This window comes from Rattus norvegicus, chromosome 4 (genome assembly GCF_036323735.1).
Source record: "Rattus norvegicus strain BN/NHsdMcwi chromosome 4, GRCr8, whole genome shotgun sequence".
Classification (NCBI taxonomy): Eukaryota; Metazoa; Chordata; class Mammalia; order Rodentia; family Muridae; genus Rattus; species Rattus norvegicus.
In genome coordinates, this window is record NC_086022.1 from 180,175,447 (window position 1) to 180,202,016 (window position 26,570).

Below are 26,570 nucleotides of genomic sequence, written 5' to 3' on the forward strand. Positions count from 1 at the left end.
CTGCAAGCTGAACCTCTTTAAAGCCAACAATCCACCCGCTGGTCACTGCCACAGATTTTAGCAAATGTGTGTGGTGTGGTGTGTGTGGTGTGTGTGTGTGTTCTGTGTGTATTGTGTGTGTGTGTGTCTCTATGTGTGTGTGGTATGTGTGTGTATGTGTTTGTGTGTGTCTGTGTCTGTGTCTGTGTCTGTGTGTCGGTCACATGCCTGGTCCCCTGAAGCTGAAGCTGCAGGAGATTGTGAGCTGTCAGATGAGTGAGCGCAGGGAACTGAACTGTGGTTCTCTGCAAGAGCACTAAGTGGCCCTCATCACAGAGCCATGCTCTAGGCCCAGAAATGCAATTTTACTGATGGTAAAAACATAAGACGGTGTGTGCTCAAATCCTATGGCCTGAGTTGCTTCTGCCTCCTTGCTTTGAAGGCCCTGGATCTGACATGCTGGACTCCTCAGCCACAGAAGGCTCTCCTGTCACCCGCTGGGGATGAGGACACCTCACTTGCCAGCAATTCACCCTGCAGGAAGGATAGCATTCCAGACTGTGGCGCCTGTCCTCCGGAAGGACCTAGACGTCTGTGCGAGCTGTTAAGGTTCAGGGGGATGAGTTGTGATAAGGAGATTGGAGGTCAAGACACACGGCTGGTTTTACTGCTTTGACTAGACCTTTAGAGCGTGTCTAACTGGCACAAGGTTTTCTCTGGAATTGGGTGTGTGGTGCTCATCAAGGGTGGAAGGTAAAGCACCCGGAGAAGCCCCAGGGCCCTGCCGAGAGGGCAGATGCGCCAGGGTGAGAGGATGAAAAGGTGAAGAAGATGGAGAAGTTGTGCTGGGCCATTTAGAAGGTAATTTACGTAAATGATTGTTGGTGCCTATGGTCAGAGACTTCGATATCTCCATTTCAGAGAAGCCTGTAAACCAGTCCTTTTGTTTTGTCTCTAAATTGTCTGTCTGTGAGTATGTCACTCTATAGAATGTGACAGGCCCTGAGTCCGTTTCTCTACAGAGGGATTAGTGCACAGACACTGGAGATACAGTGGACTAGGCCACAGCAGCTGAGCTCCCCGAAGCACCATAAGGAGGGTGGTGAGGGCAGAGGCTGCCATCTGCGTTAAGAGCCTTGCTCTCTCCATCCGTTTTCTGCCACTAACTGAGCTGCAGCTGGACAACGCTGGAGGCTGTTGAGTTGTTATGTCCAGTTCTGGCTAGGCCTGGAGGTACAGATTTTGAATCCTGGCTACTTCTGTGATTCCAGGAGAACCGGGAGCTCAAGGCCTTCGACTATGGAGGTGAGTTTAAGGCCAACAGAGGCAGCTTTGTGAGGCCCTGTGTGAGCAGAGGGTTGGGGATGGAGCTCGGGGGGGTGGGGGGGAGAGTGCTTGCCTCGTCTAAGAGAGGCCCTGGGTGCAGTAGAATCAACCAAACGAACAAGTTTTCCTTTTACATGTTTAAATATATTGACCTTAATCTTCTCTCCCAACTCTTCCCACTCAATTTCTCCACTCTTGTCTTTTTTAAAAAAATATAACCAATCCAGTCCAACTGTGCTGCTCGGCTATGGCTCTGGCCTCCCAGCCTCCCATAGCGTCCAACAGCCCATGTGAAGGAGAATTCCCAGAGGAAAGCTGCTCCACAAAGACTGACTGACCAGTTAAAGCTCAGTGGTAGACAGAGGCTGGAATCCTGCAGGCCCAGAGCTGTGCCTCACCTCACGCTACATCAAACCACATCTCTGGGAGCAGCGCCCTAAACAGCTGTGCTTTGCTCACTCTGTGTCAGGACTAACATCCTGGGAGGGGCAGATACAAGCTTTGCGAATCTATTAACCTAGCAGACTACTGGCTTTAACCAACCCGAAGCTAAGAAGGTCGTCAGACAGTCTGAGGCCTACACAGAAAGTTTCTTCCAAGTTTCTTCCAAGTTGCTTTACCCACCCAGGTACTTTACATCCCCCTCATTTATGACATTCTTTGTTTTGTAAAACTATAAAACCTCATGAACCTGCTTCCATGTTGGGACATGGAATTTGGGGTGACCCAGACTTGTATTCTCGGGCCACAGTCATTGAAGAAGGCTCCAGAACAAACTGTTGCTTATTCCCTTCTAACACAAGAGCGGTGTTTTTGAAGTTGACCCCCACAAACACAGCTCAAAATGCTGTGTGCTCGTCAAGGTGGAATCAATCCCAGACCCTAAGGAGACCCAACGCTCCAGGGGGCGACATTCCAGGCAGTGAGGTGCCTGACCTCTGAGGAAAGGCAGCTTGTGGGCCACATTATCTGCACGCTCAATGATTACAGGCGAAGCGCCAAGCTGAACAAGCCCATGAGGCAGACCCAGCAAGCCCACCAAACTGGCAGCTGAGGTGTGAGTTCATGTGAGCTACCGTAACTGAGTGCCACGCTCTGGTGGCTTGAACAGCAGAGAATCATTTCCTCATAGGAGTTTCAGACAGGAGTCCAAGGTCAAGGTGGCAGGAGGTGGTTTCAGGCAAAGCATCTCTCCTGGCTTGCAAGCAGCCATCTTTGTTGTTTCTTATATGATCCCTCCACGGAAAGCTCAAATCTCTGAAGACTCTTCCACACCTGATAAGGTGTACTGGTCAGGGTCCTCTAGGGTAACAGAACCTACAGCGCTCTCTCTCTCTCTCTCTCTCTCTCTCTCTCTCTCTGTGTCTGTCTCTCTCTCATATATATATACATATATATATGTATGTATATATATATGTGTGTCTGTATGTGTGTACATGCGTGTATACGTGTATGTGTGTGTATGTGTGGTGTGTGTGCATGTATGTATATATATGTATGGGGATGTATATGTATGTGTGTGTGGTGTGTGCATGTGTGTATATGTGTGTACGTGTGTATGTGCTTGTGTGTGTATGTGTGTGCACACGCCTGTGTATAGGCTGTAGTACAGCTAATCCAACAATGGATGGTCATGAATGCAAGGTCCAAGAATCCAGTGGTTGCTCAGTCCCGGAAGCTGGATGTCTCAGCTGGTCTTCAGTTTACACTGGAATCCCATAGACGTAGGCTCTAATGCCAGGGGAGGAATTGGACTTTCTAGCAAGGAGAGAGCAAGCACGCAGGGAGCACAGGCTTCCTTTTTCCACGTCCTTACACGAGCTTCAGCAGGAGGTATGGCCAGGATTAAAGGTGTGTCTTCCTGTCTCAAAGATCCCTGTTAGGAGTGGATCTTCCTACTTCAAAATGAGCAGAAACCATCAAAGGCGTGCCCTCCATTTCTGAATTCCTACCTCGTTTGTCTTTGTTTGAGGTCCTAGCTTTACATACAGCTCTGGGGTTAAAGGGCTTGATACGTGAGACATTGGAGGAGACAGTCACAATTTGGTCCACAGAGGTGAGAAATACTTTAGAGAAGTAATATGTTCAGCAGACGCTTGAGGCATAGCATCATCACACAGAAGGGGCTGGGACAGCACAGGACTGCACAGTCCCAGCCCTCAGCATCTCCCTTTCCTATCTGCAAGAGTAATCCAAACATTTGCAGAGGCTTGCAGGAAGAGAAGGAGAGAAACAACCCCATAGCTTCTCTCTGTCTGCTTTGAGAGGCATAGAGAGGCAGTGAGTGGGTCAGGCAGAGCATGACAACCAGACCATCCTGTATTCCCCACTGCAGCTCTCCCACCGGGCCTGCTGGTATCTCTGGGTAAACCTTCAGGAGAAACTTGTCTGTGGCTGCAGAAGGTGCCAGGTCAGGAATGCAGGGCAGGAAGAAGGCAAATAGTTTCTGCCTAACGTCATGTTCCCAGGCTGGTGTGGGTCACGGAGGACAACAGCCCACAGGCAAACACCCGGCCAGACCTGTGTACCCAGAGCACAGCTGGGCACGGCTATGGGAAACGTCCTTAGCTCAGGGCCAGGCAGGTGTGGGAGAGGTCAGACCAGTTGAGAGGCTATGACACCTGGGACTGAGGTCACCTTTCATGGTGACTCTGAGGGCCTGGGGGGACGGAACCAAAGCAGAAAGAACAACAGTGGGGCCCAGTTCATCGCCTGGGCAGTGGTCCCTGCAGAGCAGGCTGAGCGGGTCCCGCCTGTGTTTCCACTGTAGCCCACACTGGGGCTGGCTTTGAATTAGCTAGCTAGCATGCCTCCCTGCCTGACACCTGCTCAGGAAGCGCAGCCCAGAACTAACTGAAACATTGTATTTCACATTCCTTTCCTTAGAACCCACCCAAAGCTCTCTGGTGCAGAAGGAAAAGGTTTTTCTTAACTAACCTTCTGCTGGATGCTACTCTGGATACCTCACACTTTCCCCTCCCCCTCTCTCTCCCTGTCCCAGTCCTACCCAGTAAGGTTTAAACAGATCCCAATCCCCACTCTCCAGGAGGCTGGCCACGGCAGTACCCATACCTTAAACACAGAGCTCCCAGAAAAGCCACCCCTTACCACGGGCCCAGGGCATCTGAAACAGACCTCCCCTGTTCCTTTTTCCCAGCATTGCTATCTTGCTACCTTCAGATACACTAACCTTAGTCCATGTCTGGCACCTGTGTGGGCCAAGGACAGCTCCGCCTGGGTTGTCTGCCTTCCCAAAATGGCCTGGTGGAGCCCTGGAAGTTCAGACGCCCCATGGGAGGCAGCCCTTGATGAACAGGAAGAGCTCATTCTGATGGCTCTGCACACAGGTTCAGTCAGTAGCACTGATCACACGACCCCTTCTCTGTCCATTATACCCCTCTCCCCAAATGGAAGACGCTCCTGGGGAGCACTGGTTGTTTGTTTTGTTGTTGTTGTTTTGTTTTTATAAAGTAACCACTTTTGAAATCCTAAAACTGAGAGAGAGGAAACTAGACAGTAAGGTTAGGGCTTTACCAAATCGAATGTATGCTCCCCAAACTCTACTAACCTCTTTCCTGGGTCATGCCTAGACTCTGCTGCCTCTGGGTTTGAGATTAAAGCCAGGCTGACCTGTATGGCAGTCTCTCGGGGGACAATGGGGGAGGACCCCATGGGAGAGTGTCCCTTTCCATCACTAGAGAGATCTGGGGGAGGTGGTATTTCAGTCCTTTGGATGGGGAGAAGCCCACCACTGCAGGTTTTCACGTGTGCGGCCAACAGGACTTTATTGCTGATATCTAACCAAATAGAACTACAGGTAAGAACGGAAGGGAACAAGTAAGGCAGGAGGCATTGTGTCACGACGACCTGGATAAAGTCACATCCACAGAAAAGTGCTGGAGACAGACAAGTGCTTCTGGACAGGACCACACTCTCTGCAGAATAAACAGTATCTCAGGAAAGGACCCTAAGGAAACCAAACACAGGACAAAAAGAGCTGGAAATTAAAAAGAAACCAAAGAAGCCAAAAGAAAGAGACAGGAGAGTGTTGAATCAGGACAACCGCAATTCACAGTTCCCGCATTGCAGAGAGAACCCCGAGATCCTTTCTGTTCTTCAAAGGATTAGTGGACAAACCTGGCAAGGGAGAGAGAGAAGAAACAAGTTTCTAAGCAGGTGACTCACACCTGCAGTCTCAGCTCTTGGACTTCAGAGTCATTCTTGAGAGAAGACACATCATCCCTCTGAGCACACCCAGCTCTGTCCCTAAGGGCATGAGCCACAATCTGCCGGCACACTGCTGGGGGCCTGGTACACGCTGTGTTGTCTGGAGAAACGGGCTAACTAGGTGTTCCTACCCCCAGGACTCCGGCTCCGTGCTGATGGCCAGGACATTCTGAACAGGAAGAGACCAAACACTTGGGAACAAAGAGAAGAATGAAGGGCATGGAGGACCTGAGCAGAGAGCTATCTGGTCAGGGGAGCGGTCAGCCTGATCGGGGGAGGGGCCAGCAGGTCAAGAGGGAGGTGTCAGCAGGTCAAGGGGGCGGGGTCAGCATGACCAAGGGGCGGGATCTGAACTGGCTCGTCCTCTGTGTGTTTTGTTTTGCTGCTGTTTTCTGTTTCACCAGAATGGGCAGCGGTCTCATTTTTGTCATTTGTTCATCATGATGAGGTCCTTGGTTCCTTAAGACAACAAATTTCCAGCTACATATAAATTAGTTTAAAAACAATAAGGATTAGTAGCTTAAGACCAACAAATACTTAAAACTAAATGAAACAAACAAACAAAAACTGTAGTAAAATTTAAAACGTTACAGGAGCACTAAGGAGCCCTTAGAAATTAAAACTACGAATCTGTACTTCTCTGGACTGAATGTTCTATGCTTCATTTAACTGAAGCAATTTTTAAAACCGGCATCTTACAACATTCTAAAGCACCTTAGAGCCATGTGCAAAATAAAAACTTCAAATAAAGCAAGGCGTTGAATTACAATCACAACTGTAACACGCACGCACGCACGCACGCACGCACGCACGCACGCGCCCAGCAGAGGCAACAGGGGAAGAGGAGGAGGAGGCAGAGGAGGAGGCACCACCACCAGCAGCAAGGGGGCTCTACTGCAGCCTTTGCAGCTGCTTCAGGCGATACAAAAATACAATGCCAATAGCAACTTTCCGTCCAGTGAAACTGACAAGGCGTGCCAAGCTCTTTACAAGTCCGTGAAGACCAAGCACAGTCTGGATCGAGCAGAGCTGCCACGGTGGGTGGTCCAGAGCGTGTGCAGCCCAGCGTCTGTTGCCAAGACAGTCTTGGCAGGGAAGGGCGGGCCTGGGAGGCCCTTGCCCAGTCTTCTCAATCCCATAGCAGGGCCTCTCTTTCGTACATTCCTCTGCTGCAGACAAATCGCAGACCTCCAGCCTCCTCCGGGCTGTTGGAATGCTCCACCATCTGACATACATCTGTGTGTCCTTACCAGCATTACAGTGAGGTCACGGCCTCGTGACGGGACCTGGTCTGGGAGACTGTAAGCCTCCTCTCAGTCGGCGCTCTACTGCTGTTTTAAACAGGAGGCAATGAGGATATAAAGAGGGACACTTACTTCACTCCAAGTTTTGAAGGTTTAGTCCATGGTCTGCGGGGACCCACTGCTTTGGGCCCATGATTACGGCAGTGAAGTTGGGTGAGGGACTCATAGTAGAGTTGGTGTAAAGAGGAGGGGAACTTGGATCCTATGGTCCCTTCAGGAGACTTCCCACCAGGCCTCAGCAGTAAGACCTCCACGCAGAGGACTGAGCCTGACCCATGGGCTCAGGGGTCCTGCTCAGGGGTTTTTGATCAATCAATAAAGATGCCAGTGACCAATGGCTGGACAAAGCTGGAGGTGGGAGAGGGGGTGGGATCCTTCCATTTGCGTCCGCTAGGATGCTGGGGAGAGGAGGATCCACATGATTTGAAGGGAGATGGATCAGATTTAGAGCCACAGAAGGAAAATCATCTGAAATGTAGGTGAGAAGGAATACAGCCCCTGAAGGGCTTCCCAGAAGCGTTTGGGCAGCAAAAGACTAGGGGGCCACCCAGAAGGCACCGGGCAACACAGACAGATCATGGACTTGGAGAGTGTTAAGAGTACCAGAGGGAAATCTATGATAGCCCAGTGGGGGATTAGAACTGCCCAGCCTTGAGCTAGCCAGGGCATTTCAAAAGTGAGACGGTGTATGTGTGTGTGTGTGTGTGTGTGTGTGTGTGTGTGTGTGTGTGTGTGTGTGTGAGAGACTCGAGGATCTGAGGCTGGAAGCATGAGGCCTGCCGGGAATCAAAGCTGCTTATAGCTAAAACCTCACACTACAACACTCAAAGCACGTTTGTCTGCCTATTGCTTTTAGAGCAATAAGTGTTCTTGAGAGATTTCTGAGAATGTAAGAGACGTATAAAATCACTCAAGCTCTGATTGGCACCATCATACATTGGCAGCACGTGTGGTTCTGGATCTGGATCAGTGACTCCTGCCACTTCTGTCACTTGGTCATGAGCCGTCTTCCTGCTCAAGTGGAAGGCCTTTCTTCAGTCCTTCCTTCCTTCCTTTCTTTCTTTTTCTTTCTTTCTTAGGAATGAGGTCTGGAGATTTAGCTTGGCTGGTGAATGCTTGTCAAGCAAGACACAACCCTGGGTTCAGTACCCAGCACCATGTGAACCGGGGCTAGTGGCACCAATCTGTAATCCCAGAATTCAGTTGGCAAAAGCAAAGGGCTCAGGAGTCCAAAGTCATCAGAAATATAGTAATGGGGTTGGGGATTTAGCTCAGTGGTAAAGCACTTGCCTAGCAAGCACAAGGCCCTGGGTTCGATCCTCAGCTCCAAAAAAAAAAAAAAAAAAAAAAAAAAAAGAAAAGAAAAGAAAAGAAAAAAAAGAAATATAGTAATTTGTCTGGCCAGTCTGGGTTAAACAGACCCTTTCTGAAAAAGAGGAGGAGGGTGGTGTGCTGGCTGGTTTTGTGTGTCAACTTGACACAAGCTGGAATTATCACAGAAAAGGAGCCTCAGTTGTGGAAATGCCTTCGTGAGACCCAGCTGTGAGGCATTTTCTCAATTAGTGATCAAGAGAGGAAGGACCCAGCCCATTGTGGGTGGTGCCATCCCTGGGCTGGTGGTCCTGGTTTCTATAGGAAAGCAAGCTGAGCAAGCCAGGGGGAGCAAGCCAGTAAGTAACACCCCTCCATGGCCTCCGCATCAGCTCCTGCTTCCTGACCTGCCTGAGTCCCAGTCCTGACTTCCTTTGGTGATGAACAGCAATGTGGAAGTGTGAGCTGAATAAACCCTTTCCTCCCCAACTTGCTTCTTGGTCATGGTGTTTGTACAGGAATAGAAACCCTGACTAAGACAGGAGGAGAGGAAAGGAAAGGGAAAGAAGTAAGAAAGGCTTGTGGAGAGCAGGCCAGGGAAGGAGAGGGCAGGGGTGGGGAGGAGAGGAGCTGAGCTGAGCTGAGCCGGGCCTGGTTGAACACTTAGGATTTTCTTGAAGTTTTTTTATAGCTAAATTTTATACCCACATATAATTGTTTTGATCAAACCCACCACCCATCCCCTCCCAACTTTTCTCTTCCAGCTTCATGGACCCTTCTTTAAAACTCACCAAAGTCTACTAGTGCCGCTGGTACATGCACAGGGGTACGGGACCACGTGCTGGGGCGTGGCAGCACCTCAGGGACCACTCCCTGAAGGAAGCCTATTTTCTCTCTTCCAGCAGGCTTCAACCGCCGATAGATCCCCGGCTATGAGTAGGACTTGAGAGCCTGTCCTCCCCATCCATGCAGATGTTCTGGCTGCTGTGTTCTTATGCAGGTCTTGTGCGTGCAGTCCAGCCTCTGTGAGCTTGTGTGTGAGAACACCCTGTGGCGTCCAGCACACGAGGTTCTGCTGTGGTTTCCACTACTCCTGATTGAACTCTCTGGGCCCCTCTCGTGCCATGATCCCTTAGTCCTGGGGGAGGAGGATGGAAGTGTCTCGTTTTGAGGTAAGTACTCCATAGCCTATTAATTATTCTCTGTACGCTGACCGGTTATGACTCTCTGGACTGATTCTCACCTAACTGTAAAAGGAAGGCTCTTCCATGAGGTTGAAGGAAACACTAATCTACAGATATGAACATGAGGACCATGAGGCCAGTTTAATCCTACGTCCATCCAGCAGAATAATAGCACTAAGTTCTCCCCTTGGGCTTACGATCTATTCAGCCACCAGTTACCATTATTAGAAATGGCTTCCGTCTTGTAGCGTGACTTTTAAATCCAATCGGAAAGTAGCTGATCACCCCATAATATTCACACTGCCACTGCACCGATGGGCGTGTCCTGCCAGGGCAGTCGTAACTGTGGCTTGCAGGATTCGCAGACGGTTAGCTTTTTACAAAGCCAAGATTGCCCTGACACCAACCAAAACCAGGAAAAGGCCCAACCAAAAGAGAAGATTATAGGCCAGTCTCCCTGGTGGAGACAGATGCAAAATTTCTCAGTATATTTGCAAATGAAATTCAAGGATATATCCAAAATGTCACCCACCCAACAAAATCAAGTTGGCTTCATCCAAGAGATACAGGGATGGTTCAATGTATGTAAATGCAATCACAGAAATCATTTGATCATCTGATCAGATGTTAACAAAAAAAAAGGCCTTTGGTGAAATCCAACATCTCTTAATGCTACAAGTCCTGAGGAATATGGTGATACGGGGACAGTATGTGGAGATGGTAAAGGCAACACACAAACCCGTAGTCACTATCATGTAAAATGGAACAAAATGCCAAGCATGTTCCTACTGTCAAGAGCAGAACGAAGCTGTCCACGCTGCATTCCGCTCAATGTTGTGCTTCTAGTCTTAGCTCTCAAAAGGCAGCAGGAGAGGGTGAGCGTAGAGAGGAAGAAGTAACCACACCCACATCTGCAGATGGTACGACTCCACCCCTTCAAAGCCTTAAGACTCCAGACAACGCCCACGGCTGACGGACGGACAGGCAGGGGATCCAGAGTTCACACATAGATCAACAGCCTCCCTGAATCCCAGGGGCAAACCTACAGAGAGATAAACTGGGGACACGGTACCTGTTTAACAGTCTCAAAACATCCTGGAATAAATCTAAACGGTGGAGTGAAGGACTTGTACACTGGAACCCTTAGGATCCTGGAGAAAGAAACTAAGGACCAGAAGAAGGCAGAAAGACCTACCATGCTCATGGATTGGCCAGATTAACAGCGGAAGTAACGCAGTCCCTATCAAAACTCCGACGCAGTTCTTCATAGAAACTGAAAAACTCTCCAAATTCGATATGGGGGACACAAAAGACTTAGGAGATCCAAAATAATCCTGGATGATAAAACGCTTGGTGAATGCATCCCTGTCCCGGATTTCAAGTTAAACAACAGAGCCACAGGAGTAAAGGAGCATAGGTTCATTATCAAAATAGGCACTGCAACAGTGCAATAAAACCGAGAGCCGGAAAGACACCAGACACATGTCCCCGAGGATGTGACAGAGGAGCCAAAAACTGACATGGAATTCATTATTTCTCCTCTTCCGCAGAATTCTCTGTAACTCTCTTACCTTGCTTCCCTTTGCACAGCACCTACCACCACCGGTGCCTTGCCTTGGTTTGGCTTTTGTTTGTTTGACTTTTGAGCTTTCCGCCCACAGGAATGCGGTCTACAACAGGCCGGACAGAGGGAGATGGACGCTGGATGTCCAGGAAGCGCTCGGCGAACTCTCCTTGACTGCTGAATGAACTTCACCCACGTGTCATCAACAACCCAGCATTTCCCACTTCAGGAGACAAATAGAAGACAGAAGGCGACGGATCAAGGGAAGAGATGCGGGTCCTGCGGATGCTCTGAGGTCAGCAGGTCACAGGTGGCAAGGTCTAGTTCCTTTTATAGATTCCCTAAGTAGGTGTACATCCACCCCAGAGCTTGAAATTATAGACTGGAAAGTAATTAAATACAAGCAGCAACGGCACGTTCTGTTTTTGTGCATGCAGCCAGGCCAGAGAAACGCCAGTGTTGGGGCCCAGGAGCTGTTGCCATAGTAACAGTAACAAGCCTGACTTCTTAGGTGAAGAGCCAGAGCCAGTGTGTTCATTAATCTATGGAGAGAATGGCTTTTTATCTTTTTAAATCTGTACTTTTTGTACGGAAGAAAAGGCTGCATCATTCTTAAAAACGCCTAGTTGGTTTTGCCAGCCGCACGCTGCTGTGGCAAACACTAGAGAGAAGCGCTTGGAGGATGTACCTTGGCAGCGCTTTCAGGGCTTCTGGTCCATGTTACTTTGTCCATGTGCCTGGGCCTGCAGTGAGAAAACGATTCTCGGTGGAAGTACACTGCAGAGGAAACCTCACAGCCCAGCCAGCGGGAAATGAGAGGGGAACAGGAAGCGCCAAGGCAACAGATGCCCCCCAGTGTGCTTCCACCTCCTTCATTTAGGCCCCATGTTCAGAAGGGTCCGAGAAACCACCTAGCCCCCCATGGTCACTGAGGGACCTTCAGCATGAGAGCCAGGGGTGGGTGACATCCCCTGCTCAGACCGTGGGCGTTGTCCACCATTATCTGCCTGGATACTTGGTTTCTCAGAGAACCTGGCTTTCGAGGGGGTGCTTTTCCTCCTCCAGTCACACACAGAAGCTTGTTGAGGCTACAAGCCCTTAAGGAAAGATGAAATCAGCTTTAAGTTCGTTTTACAGTTTGGCAAAGGGAAAGAAACATCCGATTTGGGGCGATCAGGTTCCACCCTAGTGGAGACGGCTGGCTCAGATGGTCAGAGTGTGTTCAGTGAGAACCCCAAAGTATTCCAAAGCAGCGTATGTGTGCTCTTTTCCTTCACAGATGTTGGGGGAGGGGCAAGCTGGATGCTTTAGACTAAGTGCTGCTTAAGAAAACTGTTCTCGGGGCTGGGGAGGTGGCTCAGTGATTAAGAGCACTGGCTGCCCTTGCAGAAGACCAGGGCTCAGTTTCTAGAAGCCACACGGCAGCTCACAGCCATCTGTAACTTCAGCTCCAGGGCATCGGATGCCTCTTCCGGCCTCTGTGGGCACCAGACATGCACATGGTGCACAGCCAGCCAGGCAGGCAAAACACCCCCACACATAACATTCTACCAAGATTTATAAAAGAAGTCAAGTGTGTGAAACTACTGGGAAGGAGCATGGGTGGGTCAGACATAGACTCAGGCGATGTTTGCCCTGTACACGTGCACATGTGTGCACGCATACATGCATGTGCATGACCCTGTACGGCACAAAAGAAACCGAAATGGAAGCATGGACAAACTATCATAGTGATATTTATAATTGCAAGATGAACAACACCCGCCTCTTGTCCTTTTCAGACATCCTTCTACTCCGCTCTCTTTACTTCTGCCCACTAGCCCAGCAGTCCTTACTCACTGGGGAGGGAGCTGTAGTGCGGTGGCCGAGAACTCAGGTCGGATACACATCCCCAGCTCTGTAGGAGAAACTTCCTGTGGAAGGGTCTCTCTCTCTCTCTCTCTCTCTCTCTCTCTCTCTCTCTCTGAGAGATTCCAGAACTAATCGGTGCTTTACTTTCCCGGAAAAGGAAATGTCCGGTGAGTTATTACGCTAATAATCTATTAAGTCAAATTGATAAATTGTTATTTCTCCTTTAGAAATAATGTGTATTTGTTTTAGAGAGATGGGACATACACACACAAAAAAAATCAAATTACTCGGTCCCCAGCTCCGAAAAAAAAGAACCAAAAAAAAAAAAATCAAATTACTAATAGAGAATGACTCACACCAATTACATCTGGTAGCTCTGTTTGCTTGGTGGTTAAGAGTTTTTAAAACATAAATGTAGATGCTACATTGTTTCGTATCTGGCATCTCCAGTTTGTCAATGTCTACTGTTTTTATCCCCATACTCCACACAATAGAACAGCAAGAGGTGGAAACTGAACACTTTGTATTTAATTTAGAATCAATCAGGAACATGTGTAATGCATTCTAAAAACCACTCAGCCATCAGTGAAATATAATGCAAACCTAGCCCAAATCCCTGCTTCTCCATATAGAATGGGGTAAGCTTCAGTCCTTTTGCCTTTCTAGGGTTCTGCTCCCCTCATCTCTCCACTTTGGCTGGGTCTGGTCCTCCATTAAGAAAGGCCGGCACAGTGAACGGGTACCAATGGTTCATCCCACCCCACCTCTTTCTTCAATGGCATTGCATCCTTCCTTGAGAGCTTTCTGTCAAAGAGCAGATGTCCAGTGTATACATGTGACACTCGGGAGAAAGGAAACGCGTGGAGGGAAGGAGACAAAAAGACTGTGAATCCAAGGCTAGCCAGGGCTACAGTGAGTTTAAGGACAGCCTGGTCTACACAGTGAGCTTTAGGACAGCCAGTGCTACACAGTGAAACCTTGTCTCAAAAAACCTAAGGTAAGATGATGGCATCGCCTTTTCAGCCCTGAGAGTGGATCTCAACTTTGTATTCATTGGTGATGCGGGGTGGCTTCCTTGCCTGGGTTAAATTTCCATGCGCACCTGGAAACAGGCCTCATATTTGTATCCTGAACAAAATATTCAAGTTCAGCATAGACTCACTCACTAGAGACAGCCATGAATTCCAACAGAGCTCTCGGTCTGAACTGTGACTAACGTAACTACTGTGGGATCAGACTTTATTTTTAGAAATCATTGTGTGGTTAAAAACGTCATCACCCAGACAGGTTGAAGATGTTGTGTCTCCATGAACCCTGGTTTTAGTGCCTGGGTATCAAAGCTAGAGATTCTCTGGGTGTCATCTTGAAGTGATGGCTTTAAGGCTTCCCAGACTGGCACTCAGCGACTGGATGTTATCTACTCTGTTGCTTTGTAAATGCCATGAGAGGCTGTACTGCTTCACATGGTTCCTCAGAGTTCACATATCCTCTGGAATTTCACTCATAGATGCATATTTTATGTGCATCTATGCATATTTATATATACACAGACATATATATATACATATATATGTGTGTGTATACATATATATATACACGTATATATATGTCTGTGTATATATAAGTATACACACGCGTGCGCACATGTGTGTGTGTAATGTTATATACCAAGGTAAAACAAAAACACCTTGTGGTCTCTCAGCTCAACCTCCAAGGTTCTCTTACATTTAATGTTTTCATTTCTCACAGACTCTTATTAACATGCATTATTCATGTAAAACATGGGCTTTGTCATAACGTTCTCCATGCATGTAAAGCTCTTTGACCACATTCACCCATGTCTCCCCTCCTATTACCCCCCCCACCTCTCCTCTAAACCCCCACTTGTAATTTTGCGTCTTTTATGGACTCCACACGTGGGTAAACACGTGGTCATTGTCTTGCTGAGTCTGGCTTACTTCACTTAACATGATGACTTCACACTGTTTCCATTTTCCTGAGATGACATGTATGATCTGCTTCTTCTTTATGTCTGAGTCATGCTCTGCCAGGTTTCTCTACCATTTTCTATACCTGCTCTCCAGCTGTTGAGTGGCTGAGCTGGTGGCTGAGCCATGGTGGGTGGTGCCACGGTAGGCACAGGTGCACTGCAATCTCTGCGGAACGCCAACTGGATTCCGGTGTACACTGCTGAACCATGGCTGGCTCGTCCTGTCGAAGTTTCAGGTGCAGGCTTCAGAAGCCCCTCTCGGTTATCCTCCATACTAGCTGCACTCGCTCACACCCCCACCCGCAGTGGACAGGGCCCCTTTCTTGAGTCTCACTAGCATTAGTTGTTGAGTTCCTTTCTGGTGGCGTTGTGGCTGTGGTGAGGCAATTTCAGAGCAGTTTTGATTTGCATTTCTCCTTGTTAGCCAGTCAGCTTGTCCCCTGGTTGGCTGGTTTCTCGTCTTACAAGGAAGTCCTTGAGTTCTGTCTGTATCCTGGACATTAGCTCTCCGGCTGATGGCTGGGAAGGGCTTTCTACCGTGTTCCTTCCAGGCTGTCTCTTCACTCCAGCAATGGCTTCCCTGGATGTGCAATAGTTGTTATGCTGTCATTGGTCATACTGGCTTTTACGTCTAAGCTGTTGTAGTACTGTATGGAGAGTGAGTTTCTTATCTGTATATCCTGCGTGTCTTCAAGGGCTACCACTACATTTTCCTATGGAATTCTGACATTGAGAACTTTGATCTATCTTGAGTCATTTAAAAATTTATTAATCTCTCTCTCTCTCTCTCTCTCTCTCTCTCTCTCTGTGTGTGTGTGTGTGTGTGTGTATGTGGTATGTACATGTTTGTGTAGGTATATGCAGTGTGTGTACACGTGGAGACCAGAGCTCAATGTTGGATGTCTTTCTTGATCATTACCAACTCATTTGTTGAGTCAGGGTCTCAGTGAAATTGGAGCTCATCAGTTTGGATAGGCTGACTATATGGCTGGCTGGTTGGCCAATGAGCTTGAAGGATCTGCCTATTTCTGCCCATTACACCACAGCCCAGGGGTGATATTGTTAAGACTTGAACTGAGTCTTCACTACCAGGAGACCCCCACCCCCCAAGTGAGATAGGAGAACAGAGTTTGATGCAAACACAGGAGGTTTATTTTCCGGGATCAGGATCAACCCTCAGTCAGCCCCTTGTGGAGAGTGACAAGAAGGTGACCCCGATTGGCTATTATAAGCAGTTTTTATACTTTTTAGGGGCACAGGTTACATCAGCAAGGTTACAGTTCAAACTTATTGGCTAAGCATATTGACCTTTAAATCTATTGGCTAGCAAGCACAACAGGCATTTGAACTCTACCTGGGACTTGCAGAGAGTCAGTCAGTACATTCTGAGAATTTTTTACTTAGAACGTACCTGTGGGTGGAGAATGGAGCTTGGCCTAGCCTTGTCCCCAGGCAGGAGGGGGAAGCTGTAAGGAGGGTGTGGGACTGGAACAGCCCTTAGGGTCCCTCCGTATATGTATGCTGCTACACCCAGCTTCATATGGCATCAGGATACAAACTCAGGCTCTCATGCGTGCACCACAGGCACTTCATGACCACAGCCATGGACTTGGGGCTCCAGAGGCTTTAAAGAAACTCGAGAAATGCAGCAAAGTGTAGACAGGCAAGGCGATGAAATAACAAAGACAATTTATTACCCAACAGGAGATCCAACACTTAGAAAGGGTCGGTCAGAAATCTCGGAGCAGAGGATCTCAACAAATGAAATAGAAGTAGTTACAGAGCTTGGAGCCTCAAAGCCAGACTACGTCAAGCAGGAGAACGTTGGGAGTAAAGTCTAACGGAGGAGACGAACAACCTCCATAGTCAAAGTGAAAAGCACCGGTGGAATTGAAGACATTGGAAGATGGAGGATCTCCTGTCATGGATCAGTAGACTAAGTGGAGGAGCATAGTTCAGAGCTCCTGAAGACACCAGTGATAGTCGTCACAGGAACTTAAAAAAAAAAATCTAAAATTCACATAAGAGAAATGCAACCACGTTAGTAGTCAGTGCTTGAGAAACTGTAGGAGAATGGACCCAGACCCAACCTATCACACAGCACAATAATCAGCCCTACCTATTACACAGTACAGTAGTCAACCCTACCTACTACACCGTACAATAATCAACCCAAGGTCTAGGGAGTGGCTCAGTGGCACAGAGTGCTTGCTGCTCACAGAGGACCCAAGTTCTGTTCCCAGAATCCACACTGCGTGTCTCACAACCACCTGTAACTCCAGTTCTGGAGACCTGTTTGCACCTTTCTGGTCTCCAAAGGCTCCTACACTCAAGTGCACACACACACACACACACACGCACACGCACACGCACACACGCACACGCACACACAAACACACACACGCACATACACACACAAACACATACACATACACAAACACGTACACACACACAAACACACACACATACACACACACGTACACACACACACAAACACACACACACACACACACACACACACACACACACACACACACACCATTTCAATACTTTGAAGGAAATGTTTAATTTTTTCCCCCGAGATATAGTTTCACTTAGAAGCTGAGCCTGAAACTCAGCACAGATTACTGAATTTGTGGCAATATTTTTGCCTTGGGCCTCCAGGTGCTGTGATTAAAGCTGTGAGTTAACACATTGGGCTTCGACCAGTATGTGTAGCAGATCTGTCACTGGAGGTTTCTCTTCTGGAGTGGCATGCATGTTATCTGACTTTTTATCTTCTACACTCCCCATGTTGACATCCGAACACCTGGAAAGGAGGTTCCCTCGATTGTTTCTCTTTTCTGTGATAGTGGGGTCGTTCACACCTCTGTGAGCTTTGTTCTCAGACTCTCTCACTGTATGTCTGAAGGACGGTGTCCATACAGACACCTATGTTTTTCGAGTTCTTTCTGCCTTCACTTCCTTGAGGGTCCCATTATCTAACTTCCGAGTATCTGGCAAGAGAGATCAGAAGATGGACAGCAACAGCTAACACCCCTGAACTGTGCTGTACACAGCACAGGAGGAGCAGGCAAAGCGGCCCTTACTTAAAGAAGGGCAGCCCTGGGTTCGGTCCCCAGCTCCAAAAAAAAGAACCAAAAAAAAAAAAGAAGGGCAGGACGATGAGACAGCAAGGTGAGGGAAGCGTTCAAGCATGGCGGAAGGGAGCAAAGAGACTTCTGGAGAACATGGAGAGAGCCACTTCAGGAAGGGCTAAGGAGGTCACTAGAGAAGGTGTTCCTGGGGGGCACCCTGCACAACCAGAAGGCAATAACCTTGGAGAGCCTAAGGTGGTGGGTTGAGGGGACCCTGATGAACCGGTAAACGAGGCCTCATGCTCAGTGGGGTCAGGGAGGAGAAACTGAAGCTCTGAGAGAAGGACGGGGTGCAGACAGGGCTCCAGCTGTCCCCATTAAAGTCATCCAACTTTGGACACCAACACTCAGAGAAATTTGTTTCATGTCTCCAAAATAGTTGTCCCACAGCCTTCCCTTTAAATAGTCCACCATGTGACACGGTGAAGCTTGAAAGTGCACAAGGGGCAGGAACGTTAGCTCTCATTTCTGCAAAGCGAGTCTGAGGATGAACATTGCTTGGGTTGGGGGGTGGGTCCAGGAACGCTGTGGATTAGTAAGGAGTGACGGGAAAATACTTAGTCACCGTGACTCGTCATTTCTTCATCCCTACAACTGGGTACTTAGCGCGTTAACTCACTGGGCACTGTGAGATTCATAGGTGAGTCAAACTATTTAACAGTGTACCAGATAGATGAGACCATGGCTTCCTTCACCTCCCAGACTGCTCTGGATGCCTGACTCCACTGACCTCTGCCTTTTAATACTGTTTTCTATTCTCCATCATGTCTGGTAGACAATGAAAGACCCCCTCCCAGAAAGGGAATTGTACAAGCCCAAGGCCCTCAACTATAGAAGTAAAAAGTAAGTTTTTAGATATGTGGGACAAGCTGACCCATCATTTAGACGAAACAGACCAGAAAAGAAAACAAAATGCAGAAACCAGACTAAATTATGGGCACTGCTCCATGGGCCACCTGGCAGGAAAAAGAAAAAGTCCCTGACCCCCCGGAAGCCCTGACCACCATGTACTTTTTGCTAACTCACTGTTATGATTATAGCCAAAATAGGTAATGTACACGTATGCCTCATTTACTCCACCAATCACATCCCTGTAACCATGCATCTGCTTCTGTAAGCCTGCTTCTGCTCCCAATACACTATAAAAACCCGTCCCTGGTTCTGCTAGGCGCACCAGTCTTCCGAATTGACTGGGACGCCCACAGATACCTGTGTATCCTGATCAATAAAAATCCTCTTGCTGATTGCAGCCTGTGGACTCGGACTGGTCATTGGGCTTGAGGATCTCCCTCCTGAGGGAAGATTCTCTCTGAGAGTCTTACATATGGGGGCTCGTCCGGGATCGGAGATCCTCTGCCTAGAGACCACCGACCACCCACCGGGAGGTAAGCTGGCCAGTGTTTGTCTTGTCCTGTCTTGTCTTGCTTTGTGACTTGTTCTGTAAATGCTTAGTTACTTGGCTTGGGTCTAGACCGTTTGTATTTGGGCGGGCCAGAGAAGGAGCTGACGAGCTCGGACTTCTCCCCCGCAGCCCTGGAAGACGTTCCAAGGGTGTTTAGAGCCCGGTTTTTCGGGGCTCAGCCTGTATCGGAAGGATACGTGGTTTTGGGTTGGAGGAGAGAGGAGAGAGCCGGATCCACTGAAGGATCCGGACCCTTGTCGCCTCTGTCTGAATTTTTGGTTTCAGTTTGACACCGAAGCCGCGCGGTGCGTCTGTCTGTCTGACTGTTGGAATTGTTTGTCTTCTTTGTGTCCTAATTTTCTTTGAACATCTGTGGAAATTGGTTATAGGATGCTTTGTCTTGGTCTTGTTTGTCTGGGTTGTTTTCTGTGGTATTGTCGAGTGTCTTTTTGACTTTTGTTTCGTTTTTGGACTTTGGATAGATGACTGTGTTTAAAATCTTGGACTGACGACTGTGTTTAAAATCATGAAACTATTTGCTTTGTTTGTCAAGGAGTTTTACTTGATCCTCTTGGTGCTTAACTTGGAAATAATTTGCTTGAGAAAAATTGTTTTCTGCTAGGGAGTTTTATCTTTCTCTCTTAGCCTCCTCCCCAAGGAGAGATGCCCCTCCCTTTGCTCCCCTTGTCCATTCTAGCTGCTGTTAACAGTTGTGTATGAAGAACTCCAGGTTAGTGAGTGACCCTGTCTGAAGCAGGTATTAACAAGAGCCTGAAAGCTTTACCTTAGATCCTGAAGAAAAATTCTCCCTGTTGCTTAAACATTCACAGCTTCTAAGGAAGGGACAGCACAGAGTAGGAAAATATAGGGGCTGAGGGTGACAAGCATGCAGGCCTGCTAGCAAGCTGCAGGCTGCGCGTGGGCAGTGGCGCAGCTCAGGCCAAGTCAGCGTAAGAGGAGTTTCAAGGTGATGAGGCCGGCTGGGGTTGACGCTTTGACAACAAAAAGATAGGTATAAAGTTAGTGGTTGTTTTATGAGACTTTTGGCCCTGAAAAAATAATAATTCCAGTTGCTGCTTTCAGTGGCCAGACCTTCAACACTTGCTCACAGAAGGAGAGTGTTCATTAAGAGAAGTTCTTTAAGGGAGCCTGCCTTATCTGCTCGCCCTATTCCAAGAATTCCAAGAGAGGAATTGATCTCCAACATTAAGTAACCTTCCCTGTTAGTCATCATTGACATGGAGAGTGCCTTTGATCCTATCCCCACAGCAGCCAGTTCCTGCCCCTGTGGTCAAAATGCCCCAGGTTGGGAGACAGAGAAGCCCCTGAGATAGTTTCGGAGGGAATCTACAACAAACTGTGATGAACTTTGTTTTGCCAGTCAAAATTTAGAATTCGGGCTTTGGCTGTGGCCAAGGTCAGGATTAATGTTTTCTTTTCCATGGGCCTTTAGCCCACTGAGACAGTTTGGTAAAGGGCTGCTACTGAGGTCCTGAAAGTCCCAGGTGAACTGGTTACAATTCTTTTGTCAGCCACTTGGCATCTAGCACCCAGGTCCTAGCCATCTCTCCATCCTTTTGTTATTAGTTCTTAAGTCCAGAGAGATAGTCGGGGTAACAGATCAGCTCCCTCTCTGCTTGCCGTTCTGTTTCACAGACACAAAGCTTGTGCTTATTTTTACAACAGCCTTTTTGTCCCAAAAAGTCCTCCTGGTTTAGCTGTGTGACTAAATGCTATTTGTCCTCTTCAGTGGACCTCTATTCTCTAGATTCTCTTGTTTTCTCACCATCCCATTTGAGATGCTTGTTAGTAACTGTTACAGGTCTTCTTTACCACTGAGGAAAGACGGAATCCTACTGGAGGCCAGAAAGAATGTTCCAGACATGGATAGAAGACCCTCACTCCTGACTGTTGACTTGAATACTCCTGAAGGTAGGGAGTGCTCCAGGTCTGCCACCAGGCTCCAAGGGTGGGTCTCCGAGGGGCTGGAAAATGCCCCACCAATCTGGCTAAGATAAGGAAAAGATATAAAGAAAGAAAGTTACAGAAATTTGAAGGGTTAAGCTAAGTTGCTGAGAGTTAGTGTAAGTTGCAGAGAAAGTAAAGTTGAAGTGTAGTTACATAAGTGGACAGCCTCTAATAGCTGTAGAGGAAGATGCAGAAGATATGAGAGAGAGACTGAGGAAGAGAAAGAGGAAAGAAGGTAAAAAGAGCAGGAAGCTAAGGAAGAAAAGAGACAAAAGGAAAAAGAAGCTAGAGAGCTAAAGAGGGATAAAAGACAGGAGAGGAATATATACTGGCCACAGTAGTTAGGAAACCTAGGAAGACAGTACCTGGCAACAGAAGAGAATTCCTAGCTAAAGATTAGTGTGCCTATCGCAAGGAAAAAGGACACTGGGTCAGGGACTGCCCCAGGAAGAACAAGAAGGGCCTCTCCAGCAACCCGGAAGGCAAGCCTCTTGGTTCTAGAGTGCTGGCTATGCGCTAAGATAGAAGGGAAGCCGGCCCAGTTGTTTTGTGAATACGGGGGGCCAACACTCTGTGCTCCTACGCCCAAATGGGCTAGTGTCCAGCAAAAGACCTTGAGTACAGGGGACTACCGACAACAAATGATACTCATGGACTACCCGAAGAACAGTGGACCTTGGCGTGGGCCGGGTATCCCACTTGTTCCTTGTGATTCCAGACTGCCCCTACGAGTCTAAACCCTGCAACCCTGCTCCCGGACCCCGACCTAGACACCCCCCTTCATGACTGTCAGCAGGTGCTCACTAAAGCACAGGAGTGGCATAAAGATCGGACTGATCAGCCAACAGATGGGGTAGATGCCATCTGGTTCATAGATGGGAGCAGCTTCTTAGAGAAGAAAAAAGATGGGCTGGGGCAACAGTGGTAGATGGAAACAGAATCATATGGGCTCAGGCCCTACCAGAAGGCACTTCTACTCAGAGGGTAGAGCTCGCTCCCCTCACCAAAGCCCTTGGGCTGAGAAAGAGACTTAACATCTATGTGGACAGCACGTATGCCTTTGCTACAGCCCATCAGCAGAGGGGCCTGCTGACATCTGAGGGCAAGAAAAAAAAGAGATTCTGGCTATGTTAAGGGCCCTCCATGACCCAGCCAGGCCGAGGAAGAGACTCTGGTACACCTCAACGAGAAAGAAGATCCTGCTACAAAAATAGGCAGAGGCCATGATAAAAACAAATGCATCAATGGACTCACTTAGGGGTAAGCAAACTCATCCAGACGTTTTCAAAAACTAAATATTATGTCACAGGTCTCAAGTATCTCGTGGAACAGATAGTGCACTGATGTATACCAGGCCAAAAGGTAACTGTTTTCAGGAAAGTTGACTGTGGTATGAGGCTCCATGTGGAACGGCCTGGATACTACTGAGAAGTGGACTTCACAGAGATAAAACCAGGAAAATATGGTTATAAATGTCTCCTAGTGTTTATAGATATCTTTTCAGGAATAGGTAGAAGCTTTCCCCACCAAGCAAGAGACGGCCTCAATAGTCATTAAGAAGATACTAGAAGAAATCTTCCACAGGTCTGGAGTGCCCAAGGTAATCTGGTCAGACAACAGCCCTATTTTCGTTGCCAAGGTAAGCCAGGGTGTGGCCAAGTATTTAGAGATTGATTGAAAATTACGTTATATTTACAGACCTCAAAGTTCAGGACAGGTAGAATAAATAAATAAAATTTTAAAAGAGACCCTGACCAAATTGACCATGGAGACTGGCGTAGACTGGGTGACACTCCTTCCCTCTTGCTCTCTTCAGAGCAAGAAATACCCCTTCCAGATTCAGCTTTACCCCCTTTGAGATCTTATATGGGGCCTCAGCTCCCCTGACTATATTAGATGATGTTACTGAACCAACATGTCATAGTAATAATGATTTGTATGCCAGGCTAAAAGACCTACAGGTGATACAGAAAGAAATCTGCTCACAGCTGACAGCAGCCTATGCCCCGGAGACCCCTGAGACATCCCATCAGTTCCAGGTTAGAGACTACAGCTACACTGAGCCCAGACACTCGAGCCTCGCTGGAAAGGACCGTACCTGGTGCTGCTGACCACCCTGACAGCCATCAAGTCTCAGCCCTCACCAGCAGCGTACTAGCTGTTGGGGCTGAGAGCTGGGACCTAGAGGGACACTCAGATCTTCAAAAAGCTCCCTAGACTTAAGTGATTGAGAGGTTGCTATAATGCTCACTTGAGGAGTGTGTTTTAGAAACAAGAATTTCATGTTTGCCTGTTTGCCCTGGGTTCCCTCGGAATAGGTGTAAGGATAGGCTTGATTTTTATTGCAAATGATGTAATATTACATATGTTAGTACTCCTAACACTTCTTGGGACTGTACCTCAGGGATCACAATCTGTATAAGTTTAGAAGTTCTAAAAGACCTTGGTGTATAGGTTCAGATAGTGTCCAGATTAGAATCCTGATGCTAAAGACTTAATAAGACACAAAAGAGAGTTCAGAATTATTTAAGGCTATCTAGGTGCTACAAGGGCAGCACAAGGACATCTTCAGTTGCCCTACAATGCAAAAAAGAATAAAAAAGACTTTTTAGCTGACCTCCAAGAACACCTAACCTCCCTCTCAGAGGTAGTCCTTCAAAATAGGAAAAGATTAGACCTGATATTCCTTAAAGAAAGAGTCTGTGTGCTACACTAAAAGAAGAATGTTTCTATGCAGATCAGACAGGAATAATAAGAGATATAGTCTTTCAGTCATTCAAACTTTTGTGCTGAGACAACAGTATCAGATGGTTAAAAAAAAAAAACAAAAAAAAAAAAAAACAGAGGTACCTTAACCAAGTTGAGTGGAAGATTCCACTCAAGGACAAAAAGAAAATGGGGGAATGAAAGACCCCCTCCCAGAAAGGGAATTGTACAAGCCCAAGGCCCTCAACTATAGAAGTAAAAAGTAAGTTTTTAGATATGTGGGACAAGCTGACCCATCATTTAGACGAAACAGACCAGAAAAGAAAACAAAATGCAGAAACCAGACTAAATTATGGGCACTGCTCCATGGGCCACCTGGCAGGAAAAAGAAAAAGTCCCTGACCCCCCGGAAGCCCTGACCACCATGTACTTTTTGCTAACTCACTGTTATGATTATAGCCAAAATAGGTAATGTACACGTATGCCTCATTTACTCCACCAATCACATCCCTGTAACCATGCATCTGCTTCTGTAAGCCTGCTTCTGCTCCCAATACACTATAAAAACCTGTCCCTGGTTCTGCTAGGCGCACCAGTCTTCCGAATTGACTGGGACGCCCACAGATACCTGTGTATCCTGATCAATAAAAATCCTCTTGCTGATTGCAGCCTGTGGACTCGGACTGGTCATTGGGCTTGAGGATCTCCCTCCTGAGGGAAGATTCTCTCTGAGAGTCTTACAACTCCTTCCTTCTCTGTCATCAGGGGCATCTCAGTAAACGATGGTGTGTTCAAAGGGCTTCCAGATGAGGATCATGTGACACAGACTATCTCACACAGGGGATGGCGGACACCAGAGAATGAAAACCCATGCTCACCTTTGGGGGAAGGCATAAGGAGGGTCTTGGTGACACATGGCAGATAGATGACCAGGTTGTGGAGGAGCCGTGGACTTAAGAGAAATCAGGCCTTCCCAGAGCTTCGGGAGTCAGAAAGGAGGAGCAAGTGTGCAGAAGAGTAACCCCACCTCCTTTGACCGCTGACCTTTTGTGGGCACCTCTCATTGGCTGACCCTAAGTCGAAGCTAACAAGTTTTATCAAGTTAGATATAACCTGTAAGTGTTGGTCTCTTGGAGGCACAGGCAGGCAGAGAAGAAATGGAGAATGAGCTAAGAGTCATGGACAGTAACCTGGTACTCCAAACCCATTCCACTCTCTTGCTGGACCATTCTGATTCTACTGTCACACAAACCCTAGAGGAAAAAATATCACTTCATGTGCCGCAGGAAATCCTCACCCAGCACATCCCTCACTCACCCACACCGGCTTCCACTCCAGGGAAAGGTACCCACACAGCTCTGCCCTAGAGTCCCACTTAGAACTTAACTCAGTGCCTTATTTGGAGCCATCAATAAGCCCATTAACCTCACACACCCGCCTTCCTTGGACACTGACACGCCCATAAGCCTCTCGGGCCACATATTGTCCTGGGAACCAAGTTTGCTCTCAACATTGTTCTTTCCTATCTGGAACTCTGGGACACCTCCTTTCGGATGCAAACACTTCTAAAGTGTTTCTGCCTGATGCTCTCTTCATCTGCACAGGTCGACAGTATCAGGCTTTCCCTGAGAAACTGCTTCTTCCATTCCATTTTCTAAGCCACACACAGGCCTCGAACTGAAAGTCCATTCCTCAAGCCCTCCAGCATGGAAGCCACCCACATACCAGAACAGGCTCTAGATCTTAGGTTAGTCCCGGGGCCCAGGCAGGGCCGAGAACAGACGGCAGAGTGAGAGACCAGAAGCCTCACACTGGCTGATGTTGCTCCCTCATTCCAACCTCAAGTCTTCACATCTTGATTTTACCACCACACAGATTTGAGTGAAAAGCCAGTTCATCTCACGAATTCTGCGAATTCAGCAAACCTGGCATCCGCCACACACGTCATCTTGCTTTGCTGCTCTCACGGGCATTTTCCCTTCCTGCCACAGAGGAGCACCGTCCACAGAGGAGCACTATCCACAGAGGAGCACCGTCCACAGAGGAGCACCGTCCACAGAGGAGCACCATCCACAGAGGAGCACCGTCCACAGAGGAGAACCGTCCATAGAGGAGAACCGTCCACAGAGGAGCACCATCCACAGAGGAGCACCATCCACAGAGGAGAACCGTCCACAGAGGAGCACCATCCACAGAGGAGAACCATCCACAGAGGAGCACCGTCCACAGAGGAGCACCGTCCACAGAGGAGCACCATCCACAGAGGAGCACCATCCACAGAGGAGCACCGTCCACAGAGGAGCACCGTCCACAGAGGAGCACCATCCACAGAGGAGCACCGTCCACAGAGGAGCACCGTCCACAGAGGAGCACCATCCACAGAGGAGCACTGTTCACAGAGAAGCACCGTCTACAGAGGTTCCCAGCAGGCTCTGAGTTTCCCGCCTGTTTAGCATCTGATCGTCTCGCCTTTGGTCTAAGGCATCATCTGCCCCAAATCTTTCTCCTAAACGTGTGCCTTTCAGTTCACTGCAGGTTCTTCATGCCAAATCCTGAGTTCTGTCCTGAGCCTTTCTCTCCTTGCTTTAGGCTCTCCCCAGGGTGGGGCCTGTGTTAATCAC

At 48.1% G+C, this 26,570-nt stretch overlaps 1 protein-coding gene and 1 long non-coding RNA gene across 11 annotated transcripts in view; one reads left to right on the top strand and one right to left on the bottom strand.

Moving 5' to 3' along the window:
• On the top strand, positions 1-24,617 carry LOC134486867 (uncharacterized). Of its 4 annotated transcripts, none has more exons than XR_010066317.1 (3): positions 1-1,284; positions 9,050-11,190; positions 16,441-24,617. It is a non-coding gene; the product is annotated as an uncharacterized LOC134486867 (long non-coding RNA). The 4 variants fall into 4 exon arrangements; XR_010066319.1 differs by having other exon boundaries at positions 9,050-9,319; positions 10,993-24,617; XR_010066320.1 differs by having other exon boundaries at positions 76-1,284; positions 9,050-21,207; positions 23,189-24,617.
• The window catches only part of Lmntd1 (lamin tail domain containing 1), a 234,235-nt gene that overhangs the window by 90,319 nt on the left and 117,346 nt on the right, over positions 1-26,570 (bottom strand). Inside the window, exon 1 of one of the 7 annotated variants that reach the window (XM_039108230.2) lies at positions 10,903-11,032. The exons of the other annotated variants lie outside the window; for them this stretch is intronic. The gene's annotated coding sequence lies outside the window, so the exon portion shown is untranslated. Of the gene's footprint in view, positions 1-10,902; positions 11,033-26,570 lie in introns of those variants that run through there. 7 annotated transcript variants of the gene reach the window in all.